General features: G+C 37.2%; 1 long non-coding RNA gene across 6 annotated transcripts in view; it reads right to left on the minus strand.

Moving 5' to 3' along the window:
- Nucleotides 1–5,065: 5,065 nt before the first annotated feature.
- LOC143688453 (uncharacterized) overlaps nucleotides 5,066–27,278 on the minus strand; it is a 57,992-nt gene continuing 35,779 nt past the window's right edge. For 2 of the 6 annotated variants that reach the window (XR_013178069.1, XR_013178067.1), the window contains 4 exons: nucleotides 18,452–18,607; nucleotides 17,324–17,448; nucleotides 14,866–14,917; nucleotides 5,066–6,266 (listed from right to left, as the gene is read on the minus strand). This is a non-coding gene — a long non-coding RNA (uncharacterized LOC143688453). Of the gene's footprint in view, nucleotides 6,288–8,648; nucleotides 8,684–9,902; nucleotides 9,918–10,656; nucleotides 10,767–14,865; nucleotides 14,918–17,323; nucleotides 17,449–18,451; nucleotides 18,608–27,278 lie in introns of those variants that run through there. The other 4 variants (XR_013178070.1, XR_013178068.1, XR_013178072.1 and 1 more) reach the window with 4 other exon arrangements.

Genomic DNA, 27,278 nt, shown 5'->3' on the forward strand with positions numbered 1-27,278 from the left:
TGAACATGCTATCATCTTGGGAACAGGTAGGGTGCAGAGATATCAGAGTGGGGCTATTGATTCTATCCAAACTTCAAGGACTTCCAGGTGGATGGGGTAGGTTAGAGAATAAATTCCTAAGTGCACTTCTTTGTGGGTATGGACTGTGATATCAAGAAATTTGGGCTATCCAGAGAGAGACACTCAACACTTGTTCACTCTCCAGATACCACCTTAGGTATCTCTGGGCCAAGCCTGTTCCATGGGTTCAGTGCAGATGGAGAGCAATGCCAGGCCTCTGGAAGGCTCTGAGAATAGGCTCTTGTACAAACTCTGAGGTTGGGAGTAGCGCATTGTACACAACTTACATGCTCCTGGAGAATTGAGATTCTGTGGCTGTTCAAAAGAGGATTCCAGAACCCCCCCAAAAGGGATCCTGACAAAATTAATGATCTCCTTCAGAAAACAATTCTTTGTGTAATTTAAAGATGGAATAATAATAGAAAGGAATTAATTTACTTAAAAATGAATAACAGGCAATATACAAAGGATACATTTCTCAGAGATGGAGATCTGAAGATTTCCTTGAGAGATTGTGATTATATCCCTTTTTTCTTGGTTTTTCAGTGTCAGTGCAGAGACCAGAAGATGGAGAGAGAAGGTGGATTGAGAGGTAAGGCCCTGCTTTCCCAGAATACCTGTTTTAAGGGTGCATCATGTTTCACAATCCCTGACAGTCCACCCCAACTGCACAGTGTGAGGATGTCCGGTGTTGGGGTGAGTCCCTCTCAGGGAGGAAACGCCCCAGGGGACAGGGAAACAGTAAAGACACCCAAACCTTGGGACATGCTCACATCCTTCTCCACCCTTGCTTGGAAGGAAAGAGGGAAGGTGAGACAGAGTGAAGCAAATCAGGTTGGCTTAGGAGGCGGGAATTGTAGTGCCTGCCATTGACAAAGACTTAGCTGCACTAAAACTGAGGTTTCTACTGTCAAATAACTTTTTTTCAGTTTAATTCAAATATTTGTGGGAATCTCATAATTAATATGAAAGCACTTGATATGTGATAAAACATTAAACATGTGGGACCCTCCATGGTTTCCATTCACCAATTATCATTGTGACCTCAAGCTCGGAGCATTTAGAATCTCTTCCTCCAAGTCTCCCCTGAAGGGCTGTGACATGCAGATCCATGGAAGGTGCCTGGACTCCTGCTTCACCACATGTAACCCAATCTCCTGATTTCCCGGCTTGGAGAGCTTGCAAGGGAGGATCCATGAGGACATGGAACTGGAGTCCTCCTCAGAAAAGGTGATTTATCTCTTCATTTTTCCTACTCAGCCTTCTAACTTGTGCTACCCAAGGGTCCCAGAGCTGTCTAGGGTGGATCAGAGGGGGTTTGCTACAGGGAAACAATGTCAGAGAAAGCCATGCATGCAGGCTCAATGTCTGCTAGAAATTCAGGGATGCAAGAGGTGTGTCGGCCAGAAGGTCCGACCCTGGCAAGGCTTGCCTGGGTGTACAGTCCCCCTTCTTCCTTTTCTGAAGCTTCCACTTTCTGTCTTCCGCAGCCCCTGTGCAAGCGCCCTGGACCGGCCAGAGACCACGGAAACCCCTGTCATCCCTGGGTATTTCCATCAACTCGGGATGACCATCTGCCAAAGGGGTGCCTCACGGAGGTCTCTATTCATAGGGTGACTCCTTCAGAAGTTTGGTTTCTGGCCTCCAGGTCATCTCCACACCCACAGCTGTTAACATCAAAAGCTGCGATCTCACTTTTGGTCTCAACTGGCTCACTGTCTCCTCCAGGGGCTGAGCCACCTGCCCCTCTGGGGGATACCCCTGGAACATGGCTGCATGCAATGATCTGTTTCCAGGTGGTGCCTGGGGAAGCCCATCATCCCCTACTTAGCACCACCTGGATGGTCTCCTGTCCTCCCACATTCCCTCCCTTTCTCTCCTTCCCTCCTTACCCCTCCCTACCATGCCTCTCACCTTCACCCCTGACCTTACTCCTGTCTCCATGGTCCCTTCCCACATTGGCTCCCACATACCCATCCCCAATTTCCCTACAAACCCTGGGCTCCTCCTCACCTCTGCCTCCTTGCTTCTCCTTCACCCACACCTCTTTTCCCATTTCCCTGTCATTCCAATTGCCCTTGCCACTTTATTTGCCCTGTCCCTGCCTGGCCTCTCCATTTCCCTACCTTTGCCCTCCCCTCTGCCCACATCTATGCCCTCAGAATATTCAAGAGGGATTCCTCCACCCCAACCACTCACCCTTTCCTCCCTTCCCACAGAGTTCCCTCCTGTCCCAGTACCTCTCACCCTGTCTGACCTTCCACAAACCACCTAAAGACCTGACCACACTATCGGCCCAACCAAAACCACCCTGCCCTGCAGGGATGAAAAGAATAACTCAGGAGTGTGCAGGCCCATTGTTGTTCACCTCCAGCCCCTCATTCATAGCCAGTGGTATTTCACCCCACCAGGAGGGAGACTGCCATCCGCCCCTCCAGGCTGGCAGTGACCCACATTACCGTGGGACATCTGAGGGTCCACAAGGACGTAGAATCCAGACTCCAGGCTTGCCCAGGTAGAGTATGCCTGAAGTCAGGTAGATGGCTCCTGGGGTCTCTCATTCGCATGTTCAGAGGGTGGGGTCTGAGCAGACCTGGCAGCTACTAACTAGGTGGAAGACTCAGGAGGCCTGAAAAAACAACCTCTGGCAGCAGTAACTCCCTATGATCCTCCTTGTAATGAAGCACCACAATAAGATCACACTGCATACACTTCTGAAAGAGGAGGGCACCCCTAATTCCACTTTAGAACATGTCCACAAGAGAAGGGCTGAGGGACTCTCCAGACCTAGGAAAGAGGACTCCTGCCCTGGCTAGAGATTTTCCTGGCACCCTTTCTTCCACCCCCTTCAGGAAATGAACAAAGTAGAGCATCAGAGAAGAGGATCCCCTGTGGATACAGTAATGCCATTAAGGGCTGTAAAGGCCCCCTCATAACAGCGCAAAGGGGTCAACCCCCAAGAGGTGCACACAGGCTGAGAATAATGCCATGGGCTCCATTGCCCATGCAAGAACACTATGGGACCTCAGTTCTGCAACCCAGGGTGGGCCCAGTGGAGACCTGGGCTTTAGGAAGCCTGAAAGAACTAGGCAGAGAAAGGTCCACTTCTGTGGAAACATCCAAACCATGTATTATTTTCCATCAGCACCCCCAAATAAGCTGCACTGCACACCCTCACCAGCACACCACAGAGGTTTCCACTCATCAAGTCTCTACTGCTGGGCTGCCATTGATTGAAAGCTCTTTCTCCCTAATGGGGTCAAATAAAATATTTTATCTGAAGCGACTGCCTTTTATGATAATTTGTTATTTATCAAGCCAATACACCAAACACCAAAAAATAAAAGAAAAACCAAGAAGCCAAAGCCCATTCTTCACATTTTTTTATGTTCCCCAAGAATGACCCCCAGTTTATAATTCTTAAGCGTTACTTTGTGAGTGATATCAAGTCAAGCCTCAGGCATTCCCTGAAATCTGTGCAGTGTGCTCCATACTTAACAGCAACTTCTCAAAATATTAACAGGTTACTATTATTTTTAAATCTTGTCTATAAAACCCTTGTCTTTGTGTTCCTTTTTGCTTTCAAGTATATTCTTCCAGTGTTCTGACACTGGTTTGCTTTGTTTAAGAATGTGAAGCCTGGTGGACATTTTTCCTGAATTGTTACCAGAGAGTCATTCTTCTTTCACTCTGATGTTACTAGGCTTTCCTAGAACAATATTATCCTAACTGCAGCAAATGCATATTAGTGGAAAAATCAAACATTAATAACAAACAAAACTGTCTCTAAGTTCCTTTATAAACATAGTAGACCCTTCAATTTTATGATCCTCACCACAGCTAGTTGCTTAGCTGATTAGCAAATGCTTTATAAACATGCGCAGTGTCCTGAATTTTCCTGCTATTTGGCACAGTGGTAATGAATTGAGAAATGTCCCTCCATTCAGATCTTTGATTTGGTAAATATCCATGTTTCTTTCTCTCTCTCTCTCTCCCCTGCAGTTTAAGAATTTTGACCTTAGTAAATGAAAAGTAAAGCAGTCCATTATCATAAATATATTTATGGAAATCAAATTCATTGAAGTCTCTTCCTTACTTTAGAGATCCATAGTACATTTACCATTATCTAATTAAGTCTCTGGCTTACTATAGTTGAAACCGATGCTTTATTGTTAAAGCAATGACATTTGTTGCTTTCACTGAATGATAAGGAGAAAACATTAATAGAGCAAATGAATGTGGCACTCTGTGGAAATGTTGATGGGAGAATGTGAAAAGATGTACTGTCATTATTCCCAGGACTGTGAATATTGAGATTTCGCATGCATTATTACAATGTTAACCTCAAAAAGGAAATTTTGCAGATGTAATTAAGGTTATTAACCAATGATCATGTGCCACTTAGAAGGGAGGTTATTGTAGGGGGAATCTAATCAGAGAACCATGAAAGGGCTGATTCTTGGAGAATCAGCTCCAACTGGTGGCAGAAGAGCATGCCATATTGTAAGGGTGAGGATTCCACACGCTATTGCTGATGTGAGGATACAGGAGTCTGGGTGGGTAGGAATGTAGACTAGCTTTGAGAGCTAGGAGATGGGACCACTTGTGGAGCCAAGCTCTGGATTCCACAGTGTAAATGAGCTTGGAGGCAGATGGAAAATCTTGAAAATCTCAAGATGCTCACCATACACTTACATATTATATAATAGCCCTAATATTAGAAATTCTGTCAAGATGGTCACTTTCAATCATGAGCAGAGATCTTTACCACTCCCTAATATATTTAGTTATTCAAATAGTCATATGCTGTCTTCTGCCTGTGTCCTGTTTGGAGGTGTATGCGCAGGATATCACAGGACTTGGGGCATAGGGGATTGTAGAGAATGACCTTAGCCCTTCCTGCCTGCCTGCTTTGGCTTCTCAAGGTAACAAGGAGACAGAAGGAGGGTGATGGTGACATGGGTCCCCCAGCTATTTCTGGGTTTCTGCATCACACATGATCAGATCTAGTGAAGTAGTTTTATTCATAGCTTATATTTGAAATAAACATGACCAAAAAAACTTCAAACATTCAGAGGCTTCTCCCAGTAAGAAAGTGTCAGTGTAAAACAGACATTATCTTGCTCCCTCTCATCCATTACCTTTAGATAAGACTGTGTAGGGGGAATGGGAAAGAGTGGGGGTTATTGGAATTACAGAAGAGAAACATCACACACAGATTCCATAATGGGTAAGATTCACGTAGCTTCATATTTCACAAAGATTTGAAGAAGAATTTGGGGGTAACAACATTTACTCAAGGTCATTGATAAAACTGATTTCATTAAGTATGAATAGTTGTTAGCCGTTCCAAGAGCCCTTTCCCATCTTGCAGGAGGCAAGGAGACCTGTACTTCTGCCTACCTCTGAGTGCATCCTCAGCGGAATGCTACAGCCCTGCAACAGCCTCCTTCCTCCAACTCATAGACTTGAGACTCATTGGGAAAAAAAGACTTACATCTATCTCCTTCTCATCAGTCCTCCAAGTGACCAGACAGCTTGGTGCAAATCATACATATATATGATCAGGTATAGTTAACTTGGTTATCTGGCTATTGCACTCTGATAAGGCTGTGTTTGCGATGTGCATGGAGTGGGGGAGTGTTGAGCAAGGCAATATTCTTGAATCCTGCTTTTCCTATCAAGAGCCCATTGAGAAGGAATAGTAGAAAAAAATTATTAGGTAAATGCAAAGGGAAGGCACACGTGATATTTTAGTTTCAAAAAAGGTATCTTGATGTATCCACAAGAATTCAATTTACCTTTCAGATCTACACCAGGAACTTACTTCCAAACTTGTTAGACACTATCAGATGTCTGGATGTGGCCACATCTTCCTGCCTACTCCCATTCAGGTAGGTTGAGGAAGAGAAACAATTCCCATTGCCATAAGGAAACAGTGCCTGGTGAATATTGCACAAATGTGTCCTCAGAGGTTTTGGCTTATTGGATTCCAGTTTGGGTGGTTTGGGTGTAGAAATATGACAGGTGGTGCATATTAGTCTATGATGACTGTACTTTAACTCTGGAACCATCAATGAGGTCTCCCCACTGAGTGGTACCTGAGGAAGGAAGTCACCTCTCCATTGGAGTCTTCAGAGTGGCTGGGATGATGATTTTACTGGTGGCCAGAAAGTTCAGACAGCCATCACTGGGAAAGATAATTCCTGTGGGACCAGAAAGGACACCTTAAGAAAAATGAAGCAGAAAATGAAAAGAAGGTTTAGTGAACACTAAGTGGAAGAAAGAGAATGAGGAAGAGCCTTTAAAGGCTGATTTTTTAAAAAGATGATTTAAATAAAACTCATAAAATTATTTGCTAAACAAAATAATTCTATAAAGTAAAGATGAAATAAAGGCATTTTCAGATAAAGGCAGGAGTTTATACTATTCATAAGCATCCAGCTTGTATTTAAAAACAAAGGTTGTTTTTCAAGACGGAAGGAAATAACAACAGAAACTTGGTTCTTCACAAAGATATGATAATGACAGATATGTGTGAGACAGCAAATGTTTTTTCAAATTTTTTCTCTGAACTCTTTAATGAACACCTGATTGCTTTAAAAACCACAATAAAAATAAGACATTTGTAAAATGGAGTTGTCTCATAGAAAAAAGTTAAGGTGCAATAAAAGAAGTGATAACAACGGGGATACATAGAAGCATGCTATGCTGCTGAAAGTAGTTTACATTCAGGAAGTAGAAAGAAGTGTAAAATGAATTTCTATACAAATTCTAACATAGAATTTGATAAGTTAAAGATACATTTTGTTAACCAAAAGGCAATCACTAACAATTAATTATAATAAAATGTAGATCTATAAAATCAGTAGGGGAACTAAGACAAAAAGAAATTTGTAAAAGCTATTCTATATACAACAACCACAGGCAGGAAATTATTAACAAAGGAATGAACAGAAGAAAAATTGCAAAAGATAAAGCTAAGTATAGATTTAAGCATAACTACACAAATAATAAAATAATGTAGGCATTGATATATGATAAATGTATAAATACAATAAATAAAAATGCACTAGGGTGGTACGAATGTGGCTCAGAGACAAAATTCTCACCTGTCATGCCAAAGACCTGGGTTCAATTCCCAGAACCTGCCCATACCAAAAAAAAGAGAAAGCACTAAAATACTTCTATCAAAAGGTATAGGTGCTTTTGTGATATAAAAGCAAGATGGTCTTAGGATACTGCAAAATAAAATATATAAAGATGTACATGATATGAAAGTAAGGCAATAAAAATGGTTTCATGTAAACCATAAGCATTAGCCAGAATGGACGCATGAAATAGTAAAATAAATTTTAAGTAAAGTAAGGTTTAACCACATATAAAGGGTGAAGCTCACCACAATGAAAATCAAATTCTTCAGGGGACACTGATATAAAAAAGTTGTATGCACTCAATCTCAATCACAGGACATCAGACACATTAAGTTAAAATAGAGCCATCTAGTGGTAGAAATAGACAAATCAACAGTCATACTGAAATATTTTAACACTACTACGCAGGAATTCATACAAATTTTAACAGAAATCAACCAAGATATAGAAGATATTGACATATCCATCAAACAACTTCACCAGAATATTTACAGGAAACAAATACTGATAAATTCAGAATACAGATTCTTTTCAAGTGCCAAGCAACATTTACCAAGATTAATCATATACTGAATCATAGAACAAGTAGTCCTTTATTTATAAGATTTTAACTTATGCAGCTTGTAATCTCTGATTGAAAGGGACTTAACTTAGATATCAATAATATTAAAGTATCTGAAAATTCCCTTACATTTAGGAATTGGACACACACAACACACTCACACCGACATACACAAATGAGGAGGAAGAAATGAAAAGAGAAATTAGAAAATACTTTGAATTACATTATAATGAAAAATCCCTATTTCAAAGTTGGCGGGATATAGTTATTGAAGCACTTTTGGGAAAATGTTAGTTTATGTAGTCTGTATTGCAAAAGAAATAGTTTTGATAGCAATGACTCATGTTCCCACTTTAAGAATCTAGAATAAAATGAACAAATTACATGAAGTAAGTAGAAAGAGGAAAGACAATATATAAGAAAATATGTCAGTGAAAAAGTAAAAGACAACCAAACATTTTAGAAGTCAGGACTGGATATTTTAAAAATATTACTGACTGGATAAGACATCACCAAGACTAATCAAAATAAAGAGAAAATATAAAAATTAGCAATGATGGGAATGAACCAGAAGGTATTGAAACAGATATTCAAATAGCAAGTGTATATATTATGAATAACTTCATGCCAATTTTATACAAATATATTTGAAAACAAAGAAAAGGAACCAATTAGTTATAAAACAATAGATTGAAATTAAGATAAGACAAAACAGAATTTCAGTATGTATGGCCGTCTGTATTAAATTATTTTCATTTTCAAAGATCTTCCCACCAAAAACTAAATGCCCAGAGATTTGCACAGAAAAGTATAAAACACTAAAAAAAAATCCAATTAAAAATGTCCGGGAAATAGAAAAATGATCACAGCACCTAGCTAATTTTACGAGTCCAGCTGATGCCAAAACCTAGAGGGAGAATACAAGGAAAGAGAATTACAAACCAGTGTCATCAAGAACACAGTCATAAAAATACTAAGCAAAATATTAACACAATGCTTCCAACAATATATAGTTATAAAAAGTGTTGTCATGAGGCTTTTATGACAAAAATGAGATGTTAGATTAACATTAAAAATTCAGTAAAACTCATACCCTCTATATCATATCATATTTTCTCCACAGCTGAAGAAAAAAAATTGACAAAATTAAAACACATTCATGATCAAGTTTTACAGTGAGACAGGTATAGGAAGAAACTTCCACAATTTAATAAAAAATATTAATGAAAACTACACGTAATAAATATTCTGAAAAGGAAAATAGTTTGAAGACTTTCCCCTTAACTTAAGCAGCAGGGCAAGAAATTTGCCCTTATTCCATTATTCAAAAAAAATATCAACTATGGTATGGTATCTTACAGATTGCCAAAATTCTCAGAGAACTTCTGGGGAGACTCTGAAGTTAAATTATTTTAAGCAATAAGATTAAGGTGTTATTCATCTTTTCCTCTCTAGTGATATTTAGTAGTGGTGGAAATGCAATTGGAGGTAAATCTGTTTAAATCCTAGGCAAACCATAGCACTGGCACCAAAATGTAGGAGTCTATGCATTCTTCACTGTCAAACACTTGAATGCATTTATCTCTAATTTCTTCTTTTCTGCATGTTTGTTTTGGGGTGCATGGTCTGAATTAAATTCACTTTTAAAGAGGTTAATTCTCTAGAATGGCTTCAATGAAGCAGTAGAAAACTAATTATTTTATTAAGTTTTGTGCTATAAGTAGGCACATTTTTAAATGTCCTGACCAGCAAAATGGAAAGTAAATGAAACATAAACACTTTCTACTGCACATAAAATAATAATGGATATCTAAATGAAAAGCATATATATGGTTGCTTAAATTGAAAGCTGAATTAACCCCTTCTGCTCTGTATGATAAAACATTTCTACTTGAAAGATCTACTTGCACAAAGGCAGAGATATTTAAATGAAGTTAATTGAACTAGTTTAACCTCAGAATCTTCTAGTTCCAGCCATGTCTATGTGAACTACACCTGATGTCAAGTAGGTAGCTTCTGAGGCCTCTCATTGTCATGCCCACTGGGGTGGGCCCATGGGGACCTGTGAGCTGCTCAGCTGGTGGGAGCCCAGGGAGGCCAGAAGAAGTGGTCTCTGGCAGCAGGATCTCCCTAAGCTCCTCCTTGTAAAGAAGAACCACAAGACCACATTGCTTACACTTGCAAAAAAGAAGGGCACTCCTAATTCTGCCTTAGTACATGTCCACAGAAGAAGGGCTGAGGGAATCCCCACACCTAGGTAAGAGGACCTCTGCCTTGGGCAGAGATTTCCTGACACCCTCTGTTCCACCATCCCCCAGGCATTGAAAAAACAGGGACTCTGGTTAAGAGGAACCTCAGCCCTCAATAAAAGAAGAGGGAATCTTGTGATTTTAGACTGTTTGGGGCACAAAAAATCCAGCAGGGAGCAGAAAGGCCACCTCACACCATCACAAGGAGGTCCAGTTCCTGAGATGTGCCCACAGCCAAAGAGAAACAACACTCAGGTCCTGGGCTCCCTCATCTGTCATCTTCATTTTGGGACATTGATTCTACATCACAGGGCAGGCCTAGTGGGGACAGGGGCTTCAGAAAAGAGGAACTGCAGCCCAAAGACATGTGCATGTTGTCAAAGATGCAAAATGTTTATTTTATTTGCCTGAAGCACCCTCAGCAAGCTGTTTCCAAGAGCCTTATGCAAGTCATACAATTTGTCAAGGCTCTTCTGCAGGGGTGCCAATTCTGAGTGAAAGGTCCTTCCCTCATGCAGGGAATTTACTTATGTGGGCACTGAGAGGCTTTTGGAGAAAGAAAAGAATCAAGGTGCAGGAAGAGCTCTTGAAACTAGCAAAAGGAAGCACAGCCACTAGGATTTACCCACACCTGGAGGAAATGAATCCTCATTTCCTGGGCTCCCTGGCTCTTGTCTCCTCAGCATGGAATATCTGGTCACAGGCAAAGGGCAGTTCCAGCTCCAGTGAGTAATGGGGCATCTGCAAACAACAAAGATGTCCCCCAAAACAGGTGCATTCTGAAGAAAACCCAAAATGCTTGTTTTATTCTCTTGCTGCATACCCCAGGAAATTACTTCCAGGAGACCCAGGCAGGTTCTTCAATTTGTAAAGGCTCTGCTGGAGAGGTGACAAAACCTGAATGTGTCCTCATTCCCTTGAAGGAGAATAATCACAATATGTTCCTCTTTTTTTTTTTTTTTTTTTTTTTTTAGAAAGAGGGAGGAAGGGAAGGAAAGACAGAGAGAAGGAAGGAAGGAAGGGAGGAAGAAAGGGAAACATCTTTAAACATTTTCTTGTTTTATTATATTTTTGTTTGTTTGTTTGTTTTTTACATGGGCTGGGGCCGGGAATCGAACCGAGGTCCTCCGGCATAGCAGGCAAGCACTTTGCCCGCTGAGCCACCGCGGCCCGCCACATAAACCTTTTGAAACCAGGAAATTGACTCCACTGTAAGTAGAAGAAATCAGAGAGAGTGGAAGGGTCAGGAGAATTCGACATACTATTAAAAAGATTAAAAGATTGGGAGGCCATAGGTTTAAGAACATGAAAACGATTTGGAGAATTCAGTGATTCCTGTCTGACAGCCAGTGAGGAAAAGGGGACCGCAAACCTACATTGGCAAGTTCAGTAAAGAACAGGATTCTGCAAACATTCTGAATGAAGGAAGTGGAGTCAGATCCCCAAGATAAGAGAACTCAGGCCAAACAACACTTTGATTTTAGGTTTGTCAGAATTGAAACACTGAATGCAACCCAGCCTCTCCAATTTATCACTTACAGAATTCTAAACTAATGTATGGGTTTTGTTTTAAGACTTTAATTTTTCTAAAATTTTGTGGCAGTAATGGAAAAGTAATACAGATATTTCAAATGAGGTGTCTTTCCTGATAGAATCTAAATAACATGTAAGGATTGAGTAAAGGCCCTTACTCAGATGAAATTCAACTTTTACCCTGAGAAACTGAATTGATAGGAAATCACATCATCTGAAAAAATAGCAATATAAGAATTAAATATTAGAAATTAATAAATGTACATTCTAATTGCCTTTGTTTGCATACCAGTTAAAAATTATTAGCAAGTATAATCTTAAAGAAGAATAATCTTCATAGGTTTAGATAATTTATACTGAAAATCAAATATTGATACTACAAAGTTAGTATAAGGCAGAATAAGGAGAAAAAGAGGGTCTAAAGTTCTTAGAATAGTTAGTGGGAGATTGAAGAGACATGTGTAAAAGAGACTCATGTGCTATAGCAAGTTGCATGTAAGGATGATTGCAACATGATCTGAATTCAGGAAAATCACTGGCATTATGCTCCATATTCCACATTCAATTTGGCATAATGACTGGAGTTATAGGATTTAGAAAGAAAAGTCTTTCAAACACCTAGAGACTTATCATTATGCAGCATGGCATGATCCAGAGTTCCAGGGCAGAACTTCCATATTATTCATGAAAAATTGAACACAGGGATGGGTTGACTTTAGGTAAGATTTTGGTTATAGATCATTACAAACAGAAATATAGAATAAAGGCCTAAAGAATAAATAACTAAAGAAACCACATTTTAGAATGATAATCACATGTTGGAGTGTGAATGGAGAATATCCCCTAAGAAACACACCCAAACATGAGCCTGGCCAATGCCAAGTAACAAGAAAAGGAAGTAAACCATTCAGGGATGGTATGAGCATGGAGAGAACTCATCCTACCATGCAGTCTTTCTGAAACAGCTGAAAACTGAAGATATTAATTCAAACACTAAGGAACATCTTCCACTGGTACATTGAAAGAAATGATAGCAACACAAATCCAGGTCAACTGTAGACCAGATTCATTCAATCCTGTACACAAATTGCCTATGAAGAGGCCTGGGCATTTCCAGACATAAACACTACTCACTTCATCATCTACTGTACTGCACAAAAAATTTTTGAGGCTCTCAAAAAACAAAAGCAACAGGAAACAAAATAATCTAGAAAAAACAGACTAAGGGATAAAAAAGCTATCAGATTTAGTATTTACCTTAAATAATTGAATAAAATGTTAAACAATCTGCAGAAAGTGAAGACAATATGCATGAACAGATAAAGATTTCCAGAAAATAAGTGGAGACTGCTAGAAGCAAGAGTCAAAAGGAAATGTTGCCAATAAAAATACAGTAGTAGAGCTGAGGGCTGAAGATAGAACAAGTGAAGTTGAAGAGATGTCAATGCAAATTAATACTCTGAAATATAAAGAGAAAAATCAGTGATAAAATAGAATGGATAATCAAGTGATCAAATGGACACACACACACACATATATATATATACACATTTATATATAATTAGAAATTAAGAGTGAGAAAGAGAAAAGAGAGCAGAAGTTGTGTTTAATTGATAATTGCCAAGAAACTAAAAATATGAGGAAAGAATTCAAGCTACAGATAAAAAATGGAGTTCAAAGCAATATAAACATCAAAAATATACACACACGCACATATTCATACACTCCTTCAGGCAGCTGAAAACAAAGATAAATGGAAAATTCTGAAGGCAGTCAGATTTGAGATAATTAACATAGAAAACTCAAAATAACAAAAAACAGAAGATTTTTTAGGAGAAAACCAACCAACCATAATGAAATTGAGTGACATGGAGTACTGGAGGAAACTTTTGCTAAGTTTTAATTTTTAGTCAGCATTAATGTCCTTCACAAATAAAAACTGAGGCATTTTTAGATGAACAAAGTTTAGAAAGTTAATTGCCTGAAGTCATGCAATAGAAAGAATGACATAGAAGTTTCCAACCTATAATATGTTACAATAGAGAAATTTAGATCTATGCTAGGAATTGGATAGTTCCTGTGATGATAAAGATTTAAGCAAATATAAAATGTATTTTTCCAATTTTTAACCACTTTTAAATATAATTGACATTTTATAGAAAAAATGATTTTTTGGTTTTTATCATGTGAATTAAAATATACAAAAGCACGAGCAAAAAAGAGGGAGAAATATATTGGAGCTACACTGCTGTAAATTCATTGAATACTAGTATGACATTTGTAAGTAAACTGTGATATGTAAAACCTAGAGCAAGCAGAAAATATTGTAAAAAATAATTGACTAGTAAGTTTATAATGGAAACGAAATCAAATCATAAAAAAGAAAATTTAAATTCAGGCAGAAAAAGGGCAAATAGGGGGAAAGAATACATGGAAAAAATGGAAAACAACTACCAAGGTGATATGTTTATAATGAAACTTATCAATAGTTATATTATATATAATTAGCCTGAGTATCTTAATTAAAAGACAGTGATTTTCAGTTGGCAGTAAAAACAAGATGCTTTGATTTCTGGAAAAATCCCATTTTAATATAAAGTTGAATAAACTAAAAACAAACAAAGAGAAAAAGAGAAAAAATAATCAGAAGAAAGCTGGAAAGCTATATCAGTATCAGACAATGTAGGCTTAGATCAGGGAGAATTATGAGATGATAAAGGATGTTAAATAATGAAAAAACTTTGAATTCCCCAAGGTGACAGAATAGTCTTAATTGCTTAATGCACCTAAGAATAGAGCGTCAAAATATACAAAGTATACCTGTTTGGTAGAACCAAAGGAGGGAACTACAACAATTCTGGTTATAATTTGAGACAACATTCAGCTTTCAGCAGTTTAAACAATAGACAGAAAATCAATCAGGATACAGAGGTCCAAAAATAATCAACTAAATTGAATTAATATTTGTAGACTACTCTTCCCATCAACAGCAAACTACACATTCTTTTCAATTACAAGGAGTTTCTATATATACCTTGCCCAGGTTCCCCTATAATTAAGATCTTACATCACAATGGAATATTTGTCACAATTAAAAAACCAACATTACTACATTATTACTAACTGAACTCTACACCCGATTTAGATTTCACCAGATTCTCCACTAATGCCTTTTTCCTGTTCCAGGAATATCTCAGGTAAGACATCACATTGCATTTAATTGTCACATCCCCTCAGACTCTGCTGGTATATAACAGTTTCTTTGTATTTCCTTGTTTGTTATTATCATGACTTTTTTGGGACTTACTTGTCAGGTATTTTGTAGAATGTGCCTCACTTTGGGTTTGTCTGATGTATTCCTTTTGGAAAGAGAAAAGTGATAACCCCTTTTAGTCCAGTCAGTTCAGAGATACATGCCATCAATATGACTTATCACTCATGATGTTAACCATGTTCCCCTGGCCAAGAAAGGTCAGCCAGTTTCTGCCACTGTAAGGGTACTATTTTATCATACACCATTTTTTTGAAGCAAGTCAGTATACACAGCCCAAAAGCAAGGGAGGAGAGAATAAAGCCTTATTTCCTAGAGGGTCATTATCTATGTAAATTACTTGGCTTTCTCTATAAGCAAAATGTGTCTCTTTGTCATATGCATTTAAATATTTAACAATGCATTTATATCACTATGGAGTAAAAAATGGTAGCATTTTACTTTGTGTTTAATCTCATTATTACATATTATGTTCATACATCATTGATAATTATTGATAAAATGTTAATAACTGAAACTTATTGAGTGGTCAAGTATAATTTAGTCTCTTTCCATCTCCCCAGGGAGGTTCCTCAGGCCAATTTCCCAACTGATCAGGCTTTGTTTGGGGGGAAGCTTTTCTAGTCAGTAGAAAATTCATACTCTATCCCCTCCAAAGATGCAAATCTCTTTAATATATGCACACACTTAGACATTTTCTATTAATCATGATGCAGGTAATCCTCTGAGAAGCATGGTTTCTTTTCATCATGATTATGGATCTGTATCATTCCCTAATACATGCATGTCTTTGAATAGTCATGTGCTGTTTTCAGACTCTCTTGTGTTTGGAAATATACCTTCAGACTCTCCTGGTACTTTGGGTTTAGAGAGTGAATCTGACCTCTTAAGCTCTTACTGAGGGACTGCTTGGCTTCTCACAAGTGACCAATGGTGGGGAGGTGGGTGACAGTGGTGTTGCACTCACACCAATTTTAATTTCACATTGTACCTGCTCAGAAGCTCAATTCCTTAAAAAATTTATACTACATTTAAGAAAATATATGATGCAATAGCCCCATTGTAGCAGGAAGTCTTCCCCCTCTTTCTGGTCTAGCTGTGCTTTCTGTGGAAAATCCCCAAACCCCCTCTTCTTGCAGGCAAGCTAGAAAAGACATATTCCTGGGATAGAAACCCCCTCCCCTAGGCTTCAGGAACTGGTGAAGCTGCATGTAGGCAAGATAATATATACCTGGGGTGGGGGGCCCTACCTTAAAGGTTCAGCTTTGGCCCATTCTCAACTTAAATCAGCCAATTGTTTACCTTGTCTTTAACATGTCATACAGTCTATAAATCTAAGGTTGCCTTTTGTTTGGGGCTCAGACTTTCAGAGGCTACTTGGCTTAGCCTTATGGCCATAAAAAATAGAACCTGCTTCTCAAAACTATGGCTCCTTAGTCTCAGCCTCTTCTAACTTCATGGAACTTTCCTGGAGACCAGAGGCTTCATTCCTGGTTTCCACATTACACTACGACAGTGATTTTTCTAGTGAGGAAAGGATCTAAATAAACCAGGCTTTCTCTTGCTCTTTCACATACTTTTACTTTATCCATGTGTCTGTAGGGGTGAGGAGCAGAAAGGAGTGAGAATATTGGGATTAGAGATTACCCATTCTGCTTCCAGAGTGGACAAGATTCAAGAAGCTTCTTATTTCACAAATGCCATGAGGACACAAAGTCATTTGGGCACTGATGAAGGGTAAATTGGGCAGTGTTCCTGTTGTGGATCCTGTGTTGAATGTTGTGGGGCCGAAAAACAAAGACACATGCTATGTGAGTATCTGCCATTTCTGAGGTTTAACTTGGAACTTGACAACAAGGCTTCCCCACTAAGTGGCAACTTGTGGAAAGGAAGGGCCTCTTCATGGAGACTCTTCACATTAACTGGCTTGATTATATTGTCACAGATTAAATGAATTAGCCATTTGTCACTGGTGAAAGTATTCTCTGTACATCCACATGGGCCACCTTGGAAAGAGTAAAGCAAAGAATGAAGATGAGGGTGGAGATATCATGAGTAAAGAGAGGAAAAAAATGAAGTAAGGAGGATCAGGAAAGCCTCCATAAACAATCATTAGCATGCACACATACACAGAACACACACTCATTCTCTCTCTCCACCTGGTGCAGGGTTCATCTCATCAAAGATGATTAAGGCTCTCAAATGTATTTTGGTGTCACCTCTGCAGAGTTTATATGGGGTCTTGGTTTAAGCCCAAGAAGAATGGGCCTTAGCACACCTAGCATCAGCCAGCATTGTCCACCCTGTGAAAGGGAAGTTTTGTGCCTTCCTTCTAAAATAAACTATAACCCCATTGGATCTCAGCAGCACTATGTGGAATATTACCAGTGGGGTTGGTTGGCCACTTGTGTTTATTTTATATTTGGTGGAAACATGTGATTCTCCCTTAGGCATATCTATACCATTTTAACCACAGGTCTGTCCTGAAGCTCACCTTGACAGAATAATTAGGGCTCATTTCATCACTACTCAGCAACATGAATCAAAAGCAACTGAAGGTGCCAGATGGGTCTTCATCTTCTTCCACAGCCACATATTCAGCATCAAAACTCTGACAGCCTAAGGGAAGCAGACACAAGAAAAGAAAATATCAAAGGGAGCAACATCAACAACAAAGGTGGAAAATATGGTATTGCATCCCCATGATAGATCTGTTTGAAAGAGCCCCTAGATCAATCTAATGTGCTCCCACAGGAATTTTCTCTAGAAGGAAGGAGAAGTTGTGATGTCCTGTCCCTTATAATTTACCTGAGGCTTTCTTTAGTCTTTATTTTCCTTCATGGTTCTATAGCATTTGTTACTATTGAAACTCACTTTTTATTTCCTCATCCCTTTACTATTGAGAAGCTACACTTGTTTTTCTCCTATATTTCTTTTTCTATTAGATAAATTGTTAGTTTACAGAAAAATCAAGCAAAAAATGCAGAATTCTCACATATCACCTCTCTATTAACACCTTGTATTTGTGTGGTATGTTTGTTTTAATTGATGAGAGCACATTATTATAACTGTACCAACAATCTGAAGGTACTATTAAGTAGCCCATGGTTTAACTCAGACTTCATTGTTGGTGCTGTGTAATTCCTTGGATTTTCTCCTATATTTCTAATATTCTTCTGACTATAAGCTTTTAAGTCACCATTTTTACACGTGCCTAAATTTCTGTATGAAGTACATAGAAAGACCATATCTCCTATAGAAAGAGAGCAAACTACTGGCTAGGAAAATTAAAGAAATGTCTACAGGCTAGAAAGATTCATGTTCCCTCTTAATAATATATAAAACAATATAGACCATTCTCCCTTTTATTTTATTCTCACAACTTAAAGTTCATTGAGGATAAGTTACTCAGTAAGTGAGAAATCTAGACCTAGAAAACACAACAGATTTGTGTTCCAGTCACAACTTTTTCATCTACTCAGTGGTTAAAAACTTCCAACAATGCAACAAACAAATAAAGAAAAATTTTAAAAGTAAATTAAAAAAAACTTCCAACAATGGGTTAAGTGTCTGCACTGAAGTCTTGAAGCAATGCATCGCTGTCCTCCAGGTCTTTACCTACCTGGATATGAAGTAATCAGACAGGATTCAAACAGAAAATAGATGACTTCTCAAAGGCAAGGTAACTGAAGAGCCAATAGATCCTATATTTTCATTCCATTTTTAGTACTACATTTCCCCTTGACCAGACTCTTGTCTATATGGACAAGTCAGATAGCTGCAAAAGGAGAAACATTCATTGGCTGAATATTATGAATCATCTTGGCAGCAAGATGAATTGCTGTTGCACAACAAAAATTTCTCAAATAGAACTTGAGAACTTGAAGTATGCACAGCTACAACAGCATCATTCATGGTGTATGGAATTGTGCTCGAGTAAGTTTCTCAAACATAGACTATTACAGGAAAAGGTATTTCTGGAGTTACTGAACACCAAGTCTTACACCACATGCCTCAATACCAGATTTAATAAATTCATTTGAATAAGTTAACAGCTTCAGGTGAATTGGCCACATTTCTCTCTGGACTACAGAAATCTCCCTGGAGCTAGGACCTTTCAAAGGGACTAAGATTCCTGAGGAGATAGAAAGACAGCCATACCTGAAAGAGAACAAATGACCATATGATTGGAGGGAACAAAAGAATTTATTCATGATCTTGAAAGATGGGTGCTAAATTTAAAAATGATGACTGGCACTCCAAGCAACAGAATGTCACAGGCTTCGCACGCTAAGCTTAATACACAGGTTCCTCCACTATTTCTCCACTTAGTGGATACTGCAGGCATTACAGATAGTGTAACTAATTCAAATTTTCTGCTGAAGGTCCCCAGTTTTTGTGTTAACTCATCAGGACTGAGTTTGTCAAGCCTGGTACATTCCAAAGAAAAGACTCTTCATGATTGATATTTGTTTGGCCAGATCTTGAGAGATAAATTCTGATCTTTTAGAATGTTCTGCCAGATAAAAGGGTTTTTGTATGCCTGAGGCTTTGGGCCATAGTGTACCAGTGCGACCAATCGAGTTTAGGCAAAGCTCTTGATTTATGATGAACTTCTGAGTACCTGAGGTCAGTCATGCAGGCAGTGCCTGCTTACATAAAGGATCTCCGATAACACCCACAGACACCAAGACTCCTGTGAGTTTCACTGGTTATCAATACTTCATACATATTTTCCCACAATATTGATGGGAAAGTTATGTGCAACTCCATTCATCTCCACTGGGAAGTTTGCAACTTGTTTCTCCTGTACTTTGCCCATCCACCTTTTTCTTTTGTTGATGATAATCTATATCATTTCACTGTAATAACCATAAATGTGAGTTTACAGTTTCTGAGCCATGTGAGCCCTTCTAGTGAACCATCAAGTCTGAGGGTTGTTTTGGAGATCCCTTGTCAATCCTTGCATTAAACCATGGTCTGAGCTTAAATACTTGTTCCTTTAAAAAATAAATCAGTCTACTTGTCATAGGCTTGCATAAATAAGGACAGGCAGCTTACTTAACTTTTCTAATCTTTTTAAAGATAAACAAATTAGTTAATTTTTTCTTGCAGAATGTTTATCAAACTTTTATTAATGTTCAAGTATACAGGGAAGCAAATTGAAAACAAGATTCCTACTTCTCTTTGAACTTAGAATCAAATGTCGAAGTCAGAGATTGAGAAAATGTACACTTCAACCTAAAATATGCTAAGTAAAGTATTGAAGAAATTAAAATAGTTTACATTAGCAGATTTCTTCAGTAAATTGAATAGTTACATATCTCTAATTCAAAAGACAACATCATCAGTTTGGTGTAAGGTGTATAAACAACAGTGAAAATCAGTCTCAATTCTTCTCTCTGCACTACTTATACAAATACCTCACATTAGTGCTTCTTCTTTACAGTTCTATTATTTTACCTTCATGAATGAGCTAGTTCTCCAAATGTCTGGCAAAATACAAATGTACTTCTTTTGAGGGGCATCTTTGAACCTCAGCCTGGATCATAACAGCTTTGTTCCAATGATTTCAGTTCCTGAAGTCCAGCAGACTTCAGTTCACACTGAATTTCTTGCATTGTAAATTCGTTTTGAGGAATTTTGTGGCTTTTACTTCCAGAGAAAATTCTTTTTAGGAAAAACATAAATCATTTTAGAGATGGATAAAGTACCTGTTTGCTATTTTTCCTCTTAGAAAGTTTCCTGACCCTAAAATAAGTCTGAATACATATTCTCTAAAGACCAACTCTGTAAATTACTGGCCAATCTTCATGAGGATATAAAAGACCTCCATGTAACATCCAAGAACAGGGTAGGCTTATTTTCCCATAACTGAGAAGAACAACTACATTCTTCCTGAAACAAAGATGTTTCCCTAAAACGTGTTTAATTTAAATTTCAAATTGAATATATAAAAATGAGAAGCCATAAAACAAACAAAAAATATATCACTCGTGATATATCTACCACTAATTATAAATGTTTAGGTGTTGTCACATATGCTTCACATTACACACACACACACACACACACCATCATGACAGATACATATAAAGTTTTTTGTGTTCTATTTTATTTTTCCCACTTTTGTATCCTCTCCAGGGTATCTTTTCAGTGTATATTCTTGTCACTTTCTAATATATATGTACTTATAAAAACTATGCCAGCCTCAAAGGATAAATATTGTATGATTTCATTTATATGAAATAACTAGTATATGCAAATTCACAAAGACAGATAATGGAGTACAGGTTACCCAGGGCAGCAGGGAGTAATAATGAGGGATTAATGCATAATGAATGTAAGGTTCTGCTTTGGATGATGGATGGTGATGGTGACAGCTCAGTGGTGTTAATGTGATTAAAACCAATGAATTGTGTGTGTAGGAGTGATTGAGATGGGAAATTCCATACTGTATATAAAAAAGAGACCTAAATTAAAATGACTGTGAAATGATATATGTGATCCTTAACTGGATCTAATAATGGAAGGAAACTGCCCAACAGAGCATTATTGGGACAACTGAAAAAATTAGAATATAGACTATATGCTTTATATGAATGCTAAATGTCTTGAGCTTGAAAACTTTACCTAATGTGATTGTATAAGTGAATAACCTATGCTTTTAGGACATATATATGCAAGTTTTAAGTGGTAAAGAGAATGATGTATGAAACATACTCTATAGAGTTTGGAAAATTGATAAGTAGGTAGGTAGATAGATAGATAGATAGATAGATGAAAGATAGAGAGGAAGAGAGAGAGATATAAATACAGGGCTGAGTATGAAAGGAAAAAGAGGGAGGGAAGAGGGGAGAGGGAGAGTGAGAGAGAGAAAATATTAAAAGTTCTTAACCCTGTGTTTTTAAGTGGGAGTTGTACTGAAGTTCTATGCATTGTTTTTGTATTATTGTTGAAACTTCTTAAAAGCTCTTTAAAAAGTTAAAACAAAATGAAATGATGCAAGTAGTATTTTAAAATATAGAAGTTGATGACTACAAGAGCTAAACGTTTGAAGAAGCTACCTCTGGAAATCCAGACTTAAGAAGTAAATGAGGATATGAAACTACTGGGTTATATTGTTTTTTATTTACATTTTTTTAAGAAATACTTGATTTCTAAACAGATTACTCCAAAAAATGACAAAAGTTAATTTAAAAATAACAAGTAGCCCCCACAAGTATTTGGTGAGAATTTTATTTTAAAAATTGTACATTCAAATAAGACAAAATCTAATTTTTTAAAAAGAACACTATTTATGATTTAAACATACTTTAAGAAGACCAGATAGTCTGACATGCTCTCATGCTTGAAAACATCCCAAAGCTCCATTATTTAGAGTGAACCCCATTTGAAAAACATTGCAGAGTTCTCAGTATAGTAAAGCAAACCAATCTTCAATGAATAACAACGACCAATACAACAAAATCATCACCAAAAGGAAAATCACAACGTTAAACTTACAACTGAAACTAGAATGAAAATGTCACATTAAAGCCAGGGTTGTCCTGTAAGTGTGCCCAACCCATAATCCCAGAATTTTTCTGGATATCAACCCACTGAGAAATAGCCATTTGATCTGACAAATTGTGTTCTAAACCTGACTCCAGCCCATGCTTAGCCACATATTCAGCAAATAACTTCAATAGCAGAGAGAGAGACTTAGAAAAATCTGTGGCCTGCCCAGGTAAACCAAAGCAAAACCAGTCAGTTTATGTAGGAAGTTGTGGGAAATTGATAATTAATATCAATAATCATCCTTAGTAATATCTTTCACCTACCACTCATGAAAGTCAAGACACTTGATTTATAACATATTCTCAGGGTGAAACCTCAATGGAAGAAATATCATTAAAAAGGATCCAATTTGTAGTGTGCTATCACTTAGAAGAAACCAATTCAAATCACCTAAGTGTAGACTTCTGAAGATTGCTAAAATTACAAAGTTAAAACATATAGTTCATAGTTATATTCAACAAATAGGTAAGGAAATGGTTTTCCCTGAGCAAGAGACAAATGAATCTATAGAAAGCTGCAGAAGATGGATACAGAGTGTACACTCTGAACACACAAAAATTGGTATGTGAATTAAGGACTTTAAAAGTGTTTAAATACAATCATCAGTTTTAAGAAGTACAATAAATTAACTTATTTTAGTCACACCATAGGGGGACCAAAGTACAGGAAAGAAAGAGACTAACGTAGTCACAACAATGGAAGCCAGACAAGCCACTATGATCTCTTCAAAAAAGTTAACAATAAATATTTTTTCAGTTAAAATTGTTTAACAAACACAATCAGCTTTCAAGCATGCAACCTGAATTCTGAAAAGTTGACAGCAATGGTGATAAAGTTTTAAAATTCCTGCATAAAATAGAAGGGAATAAGATAAAAGAGCCAAACCATATGACATTATTTCCCACCAAAAATAAATAGCAAGGTATTATGAACAACTCCCAAAATACAAGAAATAGGACAAAATGCCAGTCAATATTCACCAATAGTTCCTCTTATCTGTGTCTGTGCAAGAAGAAGCAGAGGGACAGCACTGAGCCTTAGATAAGCCTTAGAACAAGAATCAATAGGTGTTAACTTGAAATCAAATCATGGCCAGCATGCCCCTAATCACAAGGAAATGTGGCAAGGTAGATATAAACTCAAAGTAAAGAAGACAGCACTATAGAGATACAGAGAAATTATCCAACATGAGGAAAAATGAATCTTATATATGCAGAAAATGAATGAAGGAAATACTGAAACAAATAATGTGGAAAATTTTCCTGAATGAGAAGCAAAGCCTAACTTTCAAATCAAGTGATACAGTGTAGATAAGGAAGATTGTCAGCAAATGATTGCATTGAATCAGAAGTGGTCTCATTATTGAACTTTTATATTTATGAAGGAGCTTTTCAGACACCTGGAAGAAAAAGCAATTCTGCTATGAAGGGAAATCAGAAATTTAACCATCAATATTTAACCCCAGAAGTCAATGCATCCAAGTTTAAAACTTACTGAGGCTTATGATTGATTTTTTTGGCATGGGCAGGCACCTGGAATCCAGCATCCCAGCATGGCAGGTGAGAATTCTGTCACTGAACCACAAACACACTGCCCCAAGAAAACTTTCTGAGGAAAGTATATCCTAATTCTATTCTCAATCAAATTTTTATTCTAGTGTGAAGACAATAAGCAAACATTTAGAAACATTGTGACAAAATTGCTAAGAATTGTAAATCACATGTTCCTGCTTAAAAAAACTATTTCTGAAATATGAAAATGTTCATTAAGTCAAATATCCCAGAAATAAAATTGTAGAAGGAAAGAGCAGGAAAGATTAAGAAATACTTAACATAATGAAGATTTTAGATCTTAAAGTCAAATCTGGTGACTCTATTCACAGTTGGGTGTGTGTGCCAGTGTCTATGTGTGTCTATGTTTAATGTTGAAAGTAGCATGTCAATCTTAAATAAATAAGATCCTTTACAAAATAAGTAATGTATTAATTCAATGAAAATCTCAGCTCACCACTTTGGGGTAGATCCTGGCATCATTACTGAGGTTGCTAGGAAGAATAAATATGATCACAGTCCTCAAGGGCAAATGAGTTGTGTGTGTGTGTGTGTGTGTGTGTGTGTGGTGAGTGGAGGATTCCTTTGAATTTTTTGCACATAAGATCTTGTCATAGGCAATGAAAAATAGTTTACTTCTTCCTTTTCCATTATGATGCCTTCTTCTCCCTTGTCTGAATTCCCTACCTATAATCTCCAACACTATGTGGAATAAATATGGTCACAGCACTCCAGAGCACATGAGTGGATGGAGAGATTGGAGTTACAAGTGCTAATGCATACTATATAAAGACATAGTATGTAATAAATATGTTATTTGAAAGGCCATATTTTGTCTGAATTGTGACATAATGTTGGGATTTACAAAGTAGAGAAAGAATAGAATACTTTTTTATTAATTGATATCAATGTTTGAACATCTGCTGTGAATCCAAAATTATCCTAAGTACTTTATATACTGTATCATCCATCTATCTATAGATAGATATATACTTTCCTACTTATCTACCCATTTATCATTCTCCTTACAGCAAAACTATGAAGGAAAATTATTTGTCCATTTTTTAAATAGAATGGAGGAAAGAACCTGAAAAAAATTTCAGCAAGTTTACAGTTAATAAATGGGTAACTATAATTCAAATCCAGAATTAGCTGTCTCCAAACCCACTTGTAAGGTAATGCTGCACATTGAATATGAAAAAATGAGTTTACCTTTGGACTAACAGTGTATATTTGTATGGGTGTTACTTCAGATATAGTTATAGACTTTTTCAGTATTAATATCACATCTGGCCAAGTACCCATAAAAGATGATAAGGCTAAGCTAGATGAAGGTTAAGGTTTCAGAATTGGGAATAAAGACCAGATGTGATGTTTCTCTCTCTTTCTCTCTTTTTTTTCTTTTTTTTTTTTCAATGTACGTATTTTTTTTTATTAATTAAAAAAAGAATTAACAAAACAATTAGAAATCATTCCAATCTACATGTACAATCAGTAATTCTTAATAACATCACATAGTTGCATATTCATCATTTCTTAGTACATTTGCATCGATTTAGAAAAAGAAATAAAAAGACAACAGAATAAGAATTAAAACAATAATAGAAAGAAAAAAAAACAAAAACAAAAAACCTATACCTCACATGCAGCTTCATTCAGTGTTTTAACATAATTGCATTACAATTGGGTAGTATTGTGCTGTCCATTTCTGAGTTTTTATATCCAGTCCCGTTGTACAGTCTGTATCCCTTCATCTCCAATTATCCCTTCTCTTTTTTTTTTTTAATTAACGGAAAAAAAGAAATTAACCCAACATTTAGAGATCATACCATTCTACACATGCAATCATTAATTCTTAACATCATCACATAGATGCATGATCATCATTTCTTAGTACATTTGCATTGCTTTAGAAGAACTAGCAACATAACCGAAAAAGATATAGAATGTTAATATAGAGAAAAAAATAAAAGTAATAATAGTAAAATCAAAACAAAACAAAACAAAACAAAACAAAAACCTATAGCTCAGATGCAGCTTCATTCAGTGTTTTAACATGATTACTTTACAATTAGGTATTATTGTGCTGTCCATTTTTGAGTTTTTGTATCTAGTCCTGTTGCACAGTCTGTATCCCTTCAGCTTCAATTACCCATTGTCTTACCCTGTTTCTAACTCCTGCTGAACTCTGTTACCAATGACATATTTCAAGTTTATTCTCGAATGACCGTTCACATCAGTGGGACCATACAGTATTTGTCCTTTAGTTTTTGGCTGGATTCACTCAGCATAATATTCTCTAGGTCCATCCATGTTATTACATGGTTCATAAGTTTATCTTGTCTTAAAGCTGCATAATATTCCATCGTATGTATATACCACAGTTTGTTTAGCCACTCTTCTGTTGATGGAGATTTTGGCTGTTTCCATCTCTTTGCAATTGTAAATAATGCTGCTATAAACATTGGTGTGCAAATGTCCGTTTGTGTCTTTGCCCTTAAGTCCTTTGAGTAGATACCTAGCAATGGTATTGCTGGGTCGTATGGCAATTCTATATTCAGCTTTTTGAGGAACCGCCAAACTGCCTTCCACAGTGGTTTCACCCTTTGACATTCCCACCAACAGTGGATAAGTGTGCCTCTTTCTCCGCATCCTCTCCAGCACTTGTCATTTTCTGTTTTGTTGATAATGGCCATTCTGGTGGGTGTGAGATGATATCTCATTGTGGTTTTGATTTGCATTTCTCTAATGGCCAGGGACATTGAGCATCTCTTCATGTGCCTCTTGGCCATCCGTATTTCCTCTTCTGAGAGGTGTCTGTTCAAGTCTTTTTCCCATTTTGTAATTGGGTTGGCTGTCTTTTTGTTGTTGAGATGAACAATCTCTTTATAAATTCTGGATACTAGACCTTTATCTGATATATCATTTCCAAATATTGTCTCCCATTGTGAAGGCTGTCTTTCTACTTTCTTGATGAAGTTCTTTGATGCACAAAAGTGTTTAATTTTGAGGAGTTCCCATTTATTTATTTCCTTCTTCAGTGCTCTTGCTTTAGGTTTAAGGTCCATAAAACCGCCTCCAGTTGTAAGATCCATAAGATATCTCCCAACATTTTCCTCTAACTGTTTTATGGTCTTAGACCTAATGTTTAGATCTTTGATCCATTTTGAGTTAACTTTTGTATAGGGTGTGAGAGATGGGTCTTCTTTCATTCTTTTGCATATGGATATCCAGTTCTCTAGGCACCATTTATTGAAGAGACTGCTCTGTCCCAGGTGAGTTGGCTTGACTGCCTTATCAAAGATCAAATGTCCATAGATGAGAGGGTCTATATCTGAG

This window comes from Tamandua tetradactyla, chromosome 6 (assembly GCF_023851605.1).
Source record: "Tamandua tetradactyla isolate mTamTet1 chromosome 6, mTamTet1.pri, whole genome shotgun sequence".
Taxonomy (NCBI): domain Eukaryota; kingdom Metazoa; phylum Chordata; class Mammalia; order Pilosa; family Myrmecophagidae; genus Tamandua; species Tamandua tetradactyla.